Below are 8,204 nucleotides of genomic sequence, written 5' to 3' on the forward strand. Positions count from 1 at the left end.
TACAGGAAAACCCCAACTTAACTGTCCTCGAGTAACAGACCTATATGACACCACAATCGCCAAAAACATGCAAAAAGGTGGGCAACTGATGGGTTGGTTGACTGTCATGATACCAAATTTGGTTGCTTTGGTTACTTTGACACTGTACACACATAAGCTCAGTGAATCTCACAGGGGGGAAAAATCAGTGGAAATTCACTTAACCGTTAGAAAATCTTCCCATTTACTTAGTGGACACTGTATAGAGAAATTACAAAAATCCAATATCATGTTTAATTTTTTCATCATAAAAAGACACTATAACAGTGATTTGTTTCAATAACATTTATTCTGAAAAAGCATAAAATGATTAAGTATTATATAGATTGGTGGCTCTCAACCCTGGCTGCACATGAGATTCACCAGCGGAGCTTTAAAAATTCCTGATGCCCCGGATCTGTCCCAGAGCTACTGAATCAGAATTTCTGAGGGTGGCTTTTGGCACCAATAGTTTCTTTTCCTTCCCCAGCTTATTCTAATGTGTCACCAGGCTTGAGAGCCATTGATATAGTCTTGCATCAACTGATCAACTCAGTTGTCAAACACCAACACGAACAAACCATTCCTTTTTGATAGCAGTGATGCCTGTGAGTTGGGCTCCCCTGGCTCATGACTAAGTTAATAATGATGGGTATGGCTGCTTTCTGCTAGTTGTCTGGTTGACCCGTATCTGACCAAAGAGGCTGCATTCCCTTCTCCTTTAAAGCAGATCTAACTTTGTTGTGAGTGTGGGTTTGGGGTTTTTTCTTTTTTTGGTCGTTCCTTCATGGGCTGTGAATGTCGTTGTTTTGATACAGGTTTAGAGAACTGAAATTGCTATTTCAAGAAATACAACTGGTTTTGGTAGAAAAATATGACCTTACTTCCATGGAAAGTATTTCATCAAAAAAAAGCAGAATTACAAAATAAGTAATTGTGGCCTTAATCTGTAATATGTTAAGTAAACCAGAAAATGGTGAATTGTGCTCAGAAATATTTTGAAATTTATAAAGTCTACAAGTGATGACATATTGGTAGAGTTAAGATTTTATGTTGCTACTTTGTTTACACATATGTACACATAAGACAGTTTGGGGAAAAATGGGTTGTGATTCTTATGGTGATTTAGAAGACTGAAAACTAGGTTCCGGCCTCCTCTATAATCATAAGGGACTAATATTACATCCATAAGAGAGGCTCATAAACATGGAATTTCTCTCCAGAGCCAGAGAAATGAGCTATTTTCAAGATATGCTAGGGTACCCTAAGAAGTTGAAACATTAAAAGCTCTCTTAACTGAAGCAATAGAAGTCAGTAAAAGCAGAGAGTCAAAAAGTTGATACATCATGTTTCAAACATTTTATTTCAATTTTAGTCACATAAATAAAAGTAAAATCATTCACTAATCTTTGGGTGTCAGGTCATGACTGCAGTTCTGTGTTGCCTTTGTTGGTTAAACCTCCCCCAGATTTCCTCCTCCCATTTCTTAAATGCACTGGTACCTTAAAGGCACTTGTGAAAAAACCTGAGGGCAAAATCTCCCTAGATTTTTTTACTGTAGTTTCCAATGTTTTATAGCTCTGTATTCCATACTTGGGGAGCAGTAGTTTGTTGATTTTTTTTAAATTTAGCCTTTTAAAGTATATAATTCAGTGGTTTTTAGTACTGTCACAATGTTGTAAAACCAAGACTACTGTCTAATTCCAGAACCCAGCCATCACCTCAAAAAGAAACCCTGTACCTACTGCCATTCACTCTCAATTCCCCCTACCCCATACCCTGGCAACCACAAATCTACATTTTGTCTCTATGTGTTTGCCTATTGTGGATATTTCATATAAATGGAATCACAATGTGTGGTTTTTGTGTCTGGTTTCTTTCACTTAACATGTGTTCATGGTTCATCCAGGTTGTAGCTGTTGATATTGTTTTTTAATATGGCTTATTTTTATGAGTCTATATGGCAATCAACTTTGTTTTCATAGAAAGAGCATTCCTTTTTGGCACTCCCATTATATCAGTTTATGTAATATTTAATTAAATTGCAAAATTACAAGAGCAAGTATTAATAAAATAAACAAGACTGTGACCAAACACCACGGTTAAGCGTGCACCTGAGCTGATAAAAGCAAAGCACACCCATTTATTATGATGACAGTTATTTGCCACAGTGGTCTCTGAGCTCTGAGCAACAACGGGTTCGTGTTTCAGAGGGAAAGGAGAGCACCGGTTAAGCCCATGAGCTGTTTTAGTGTTGGTGGATACTCCATTACCTAGGATGGAGCGGTATGCATGCAGAGGGTGTAGAGGCGATTAAGTGTCTATTAGACAACCCAACACAACCTCAACTGTCCCCAAAAGGAAGTCTTCCATATGTCTACTTCTTCAAAAGAGGCAAGGATGTGTTCCCATAAAGATAGGTATACCCTCCTGCCTTTATAAAAGCTTTACCATCCTACTCATCTTTCGAGAGTCAGCTCAAACGTGTCCTGCTCTATAAATTCTTCCCTAAGCCTTGACTCCCCAGAGTGCCTACATGCTCTCTCTCCTTCAATTTCCAACATACTTATCTATCTCTTACAGTGCTTATAACTGGTATTACATAGCTAGTTACACAATGTATTTTCTTCCGTATGAGGCTGTAGGCTGCTTGTGTTTTTACATCTCCTACAGCCACCAGCACAGGAAAAGAGGGGCTCGGGACACAATCTTTGCACAAACCTGTAATAAGAAGTTCAAGAAATATTTATTAAGTAAATAATGAATGAGCACATTGATTAAATAATTAAGTAAAGGTGTGTAACTTCCTACCTGGCTATAGAGCAATGCACCTCTTTCTTCAATGTGCAGCAAGGAAGGGGGATGAGAATCTGATGGGGCAGAGCGGTAGGCAAAGGAAGAAAATCAACTCCTCTGGGTGGCTAGCAGCTATCAGAAATCATGACTCTCCTCCACGTGTTTAACAGAGATCACTTTCAAATAGGACATTGTTAGATAATGACACTTCCTGATGTCCTCTGATGTAGAACAAATTAAAAACAGAGAGAAAAATCTTTGTACTCAAAACATCCCATTGTCTTCAAGTGTGGATTTGGTTTTTCTCAATTAAATTATTATACCACTTGAATGGGTTTTTAGATATCCTAGAAACTACTCATAAGAACATAGCTTCCAAATTGGCGATTTTTAAAAGCAAAGCCATGGGTTAGGTAAGGAATGCATAAACAACCCCCAAAGCGGCACTGAATACTTTTTTTTGGCCGTATACGACTGAAAAACTGCCAAGTTCATTTTGATAAGCCTTTGTTAAAAACAATAAACATGCCTGAGCTTGCAAACCATGCCGTTCTGAAGAAAAAGCAATTGAGAAAATTAGAAAATGCTTAAAACTGCGATGTCTGATTAAAAAGAAAAACCTCTGTGGTAACGGATTTACCAATAAGTCACAACACTGTGTCTCCTATTAATATGGAGCAGGGGACAAAATGTAAAGTGAGACAAAATAAAAGCAGAACACCATCTTCATAAATAAATAAGAAGCTACATCTTAAAACTAATATAATTACAGTCCACAACACTGACACAGGGGCACCAACACGATTGAGAAAACTAATCCTCCCATGCTTCATTAAGTTCAATGTCACCACAATGATGTTCTTGCATTAAAGGAAGTGTAATTTCAGGGACTCCGAATGAACATACATAAAATAACCAAGTGTGGGAATTTCTATTCACATAGAGTTCACGTATGTCAGTTCATAAAAGTTAAAGTAACTTTAACTGAATTTATTTTTGTTTTTCACTGATTATAAAATCAGCAGAATCACAGTATTGGAAGGAAGATAATTTGGAATATTTACATCCATTTCCCTACTTTAGGCAAAACTGAAATTCTCTTCTATCTGCCAAACAAAATCCTAGAATTCTAATGAATTAATTGTAACTTGAGGTCCACAGGATCAAAGTTCTCTGTTTTGTTCACTGACATACCTCAAGTGCCCAGAACAGCACTGGGCACATAGTAGGCACTCAATAAATACCTATTAAATGAAAGTAAATTGAAAGACATAAAAAATGTGCAATGTAATGCTAAAATGCTAAATAAGTCTGTTTAAAATTCCTTTCTTAGCTCTGTTATAGGTTATGGTATTAATCATAACACACAAATTGTCCTCATATAAGCCACTTTTCTCAAGCCGGCTCCAAAGTCACAAATCACACTTTTAACTGTAACCAACCACCACCACAGGGAGGTAAGAATCGGAAAAGACTTCAAAGAGAGATGAGGGTAAATTTCATCCATATGTTTTGATTTTGATTACTTTTCTTCTCCTGGAAGTTCATCTGGGGTGTATCTGCATATTCATCTTTGTATTATTATTTAAAGACATGTATTTAAGAATGTGTTATTTAAAATTAAGGGTTTGGGGGCTTCCCTGGTGGCGCAGTGGTTGAGAGTCTGCCTGCCGATGCAGGGGACACGGGTTCCTGCCCCGGTCCGGGAAGATCCCACATGCTGCGGAGCGGCTAGGCCCGTGAGCTGTGGCCGCTGAGCCTGCGCGTCTGGAGCCTGTGCTCCGCAACGGGAGAGGCCACAAGAATGAGAGGCCCACGTGCCTCAAAAAAAAAAAAAAAATGAAGGGTTTGTATTTTTTAAAATTATACTACAAAGGTGGTTTGACTAAATCAACCCCTCATCTATTTCAGAATCCCACCAGTTTAAATAAATAAATAAATAAATAAGAAGAACAGGAAAATGACATGATTAGGTGATTCTAGTCATCATTTTTGCTCAAAATGCCTGGAAGCAATATGCTTTGAAAATTGAATGGAGTTGGAAGCAGAGGGCCTGGATTCTGGTGTTGGCTCCATCACCAAAGAGCTTAACCAATCCTTGCTAACAGGAAACTGAGCTTCCCAGGCTGTAAGGTGAAGAGTTTGGCATGATGACCTCTAAAAACCTGTACAATTTTCAAGATCCTGTGATTATAAGTGACCAAATCCAGTCACTTAATTACTACTCCCTGGGAGGGTCAGACACCATTGGCTTAGTTTGACATGACATTTATAGGGGGAGAGGGGAGTAAACTATGCAGCGGCAGTTGATTTTAAAAGCTAGTGATCTCGGGGGACTTCCCTGGTGGCACAGTGGTTAAGAATCCACCTGCCAATGCAGGGGACATGGGTTCAAGCCCTGGTCCAGTAAGATCCCACATGCTGCAGAGCAACAAAGCCCGTGCGCCACAACTACTGAGCCTGTGTGCCACAACTACTGAAGACCGAGCACCTAGAGCCTGTGCTCCGCAACAAGAGAAGCCACCGCAAGAAGCCCACGCACCACAAAGAGTAGCCCCCGCTCACGCCAGCCAGCAATGAAGACCCAACACGGCCAAAAAAAAAAGCTAGTGATCTCCGATACCCTTGGACATAGTGTGTTTCTAAATTTGGAGGACCTGAAGACTTTCCTCCAGGGTTAAGCTGACTGGGCCACCAGAGTGCCCAGCTCTCAGCAAAGAAAAGGTAAGATAAACTAATTAGAGTCCCTTCAAGAATGGAAGGGTTGCACTACTGGGCATATACCCTGAGAAAACCATAATTCAAAAAGAGTCATGTACCATAATGTTCATTGCAGCACTATTTACAATAGCCAGGACATGGAAGCAACCTAAGTGTCCATTGACAGATGAATGGATAAAGAAGATGTGGCACTTATATACAACGGAATATTACTCAGCCATAAAAAGAAACGAAATTGAGTTATTTGTAGTGAGGTGGATGGACCCAGAGACTGTCATACAGAGTGAAGTCAGAAAGAGAAAAACAAATACCGTATGCTAACACATATATATGGTATCTAAAAAAAAAAAGGTTCTGAAGAACATGGGGCAGGACAGGAATAAAGATGCAGACATAGAGAATGGACTTGAGGACCCAGGGAGTGGGAAGGGTAAGCTGGGACAAAGTATGAGAGAGTGGCATGGACATATATACACTACCAAGGGTAAAACAGATAGCTAGTGGGAAGCAGCCACATAGCACAGGGAGATCAGCTCCGTGCTGTGTGTCCACCTAGAGGCGTTGGGTAGGGAGACAAGAGGGAGGAGATATGGGGATGTATGTATAGCTATAGCTGATTCACTTTTTTTTTTTTCCAAGATGCAGAGAAGATTTATTTCGTACAAGAGCATAAAAGACATAAATAGAAGACTATGTGTGTGTGTGCGTGTGTGTGTGTTTTCTGGAAGTGGGGGTCATGGATGTCAGGCCTGGAAATATGTGAGGTAGGAAGTGACATGACAAGCCAGGCCCGTGAGATCAGGTGGGCAAGCCTAGCACCTGAGGTTTGAGCCAAAGAAGGTGGCCTAGTGATCAAGGGACACCGTGGTGAGCCTGACCCCAGGGCAGTGGTCCTGGTTGTGATTCACCTTGTTACACAGCAGAAACTAACACACCATTGTAAAGCAATTATACTCCAATAAAGATGTTAAAAAAAAAAAAAAAAGAATGTAAGGGTTGAACCAGTGCCCTGGCAGGTCCCATCCAACTCAACACTAAAAAAAAAAGAAAAACAAAGTTACAAGAGATTCAGAATGCTGAGTTGTGAAAGCCGAAGGCTAACCAAAGAGCCCCAGGACTTACTGGAATCCTGCTTTTAAATTTTGCTTCAAACACCTTCCCCTGAATCTGCACTACAGGTATCACTGATTTTCTGTGAGGACAAGAAGCAACTAAGAAATTAAGTCAATTGAAGGTTGTGAGTATTATTACCTGAGGGTGCGGGGAGATTCAAAATAAAGAAATAAATAAGATACACTGGAAACAGAATCCAGAAGAAAGGCGGTCTCTCTTGCACGAGAAGTCTGCATTTGGAAAACACAGGAGGTAGGGATCAAAGCCGCTCCCTCTCCAGCCACCTGCCCAGAAACTGCCCGAGCGCCGGCCCAGCACCGTCGGGGCAAGTGGGCACGTGTCTCTCCTCTAAATCAACGGGCGCTCCGAGGGACCGGGTTACGGTGGCGGGCTCCCCGCGCGCGTCTCACCAGGCGCTGGGGCGGCGGGGAGCCAAGGGAGAGCCCTCCGCCACCTCCGCCCAGCCCAGCCCTAGAGCCCGCCGCCGCGCCGCGAAGGATGCCCGGGTCACCTGAGCCACCGCGTCCTCAGCACGGCCGAGCGGGAGATAGGACAGAAGGTGAGCCAGGTGGTTCCCGGGCCCGAGCGCTGGGTATCCCGGCGCCAGAGCGACCGGCGGGAGACTGCGCCCCGGCAGCCCGGCGGGCCAGCCTCTAGCCCTCCGCAGCCCGCCCAGACCCCCCTCTCCGCCTGCCCCCGCTGGGCCCCGCTGCGTGCTCACCTCGCGTGGACCTCTGCAGCCCGGACGGCCGCGCACGCGGACATACCCCCGGGGCGCGCCCACCGTGCCGCGTCCCCGCGCGGTGGCCCCTTCCGGGGCCCCAGGCGCCGCGGTCCGCGCGTCCGAGGCGCGGGGAGCGGACTGGGCGGGGGCGCCGGCGGTGCTGGGGCGGGTACCCCGCGGGCAGCGCGAGCAGCGCGGGAGGCGGAGAGCGTGGCGGGGAAAGTCCCCGCGCTCGGCCTCTGAAATGCACCAGCAAGTTCAGCGTCCAGAGCTCTGCCGTGCACTCTCTGGCCGGCGGGTGAATGGGATTTATCCCTGAGATCCGCTCTACGAGCCGCGGCTTCGCGAGGGGTGAGGGGCGCGCGGGAGGAGGGCCGCCTCGCGGTTATGTAATGAACCGGCCCTCCGTGACCCGAGCCAGCTCGCTCTGGGACGGCCCGACCCTCCCTGGCAACTGCAGTGCATGCCCCTGACCTAGGCAAGCAGAGGGGGCCGGGTGTTCTCAGAAAGAACTTTCCCCTGCAGGCTCAAAGAGCAAGCTCTGGAAAAGGAATCCAAGGACTCTCTTGGGTGTATCCGGCAGGGATCTGGACTCTGCCATACAACCCGTCCCATTTCACAGCACAGGGAACTGAGGGCCCAAAGTGTTTAAAACGCTGTTTCTTATTGTTAGATGGACCTAGATTCAACTCTCCTGAAAACCTCATGACCTTAGGCAAGTTACTTAAATCTCCGAGCCTTTCTTCACCTATAAAACGACGATAATAATAGTGTCCACTTCCTGTGCTTGCTGAAGAGGACAAAATAAATGAGGCACAGGAGTCCGGTACGT

The 8,204-nt window shown here is 44.2% G+C and overlaps 1 protein-coding gene across 1 annotated transcript in view; it reads right to left on the minus strand.

Moving 5' to 3' along the window:
• The window catches only part of SLC16A12 (solute carrier family 16 member 12), a 93,540-nt gene extending 85,901 nt beyond the window's left edge, over positions 1–7,639 (minus strand). The window contains exon 1 of the mRNA XM_089897897.1: positions 7,370–7,639. The gene's annotated coding sequence lies outside the window, so the exon portion shown is untranslated. The remainder of the gene's footprint in view (positions 1–7,369) is intronic.
• Between the last annotated feature and the right edge of the window lie 565 nt (positions 7,640–8,204).

Source organism: Delphinapterus leucas, chromosome 16 (genome assembly GCF_059928025.1).
Source record: "Delphinapterus leucas isolate spDelLeu-1000000601 "Yukka" chromosome 16, BTC_Dleu_Yukka2, whole genome shotgun sequence".
Taxonomy (NCBI): domain Eukaryota; kingdom Metazoa; phylum Chordata; class Mammalia; order Artiodactyla; family Monodontidae; genus Delphinapterus; species Delphinapterus leucas.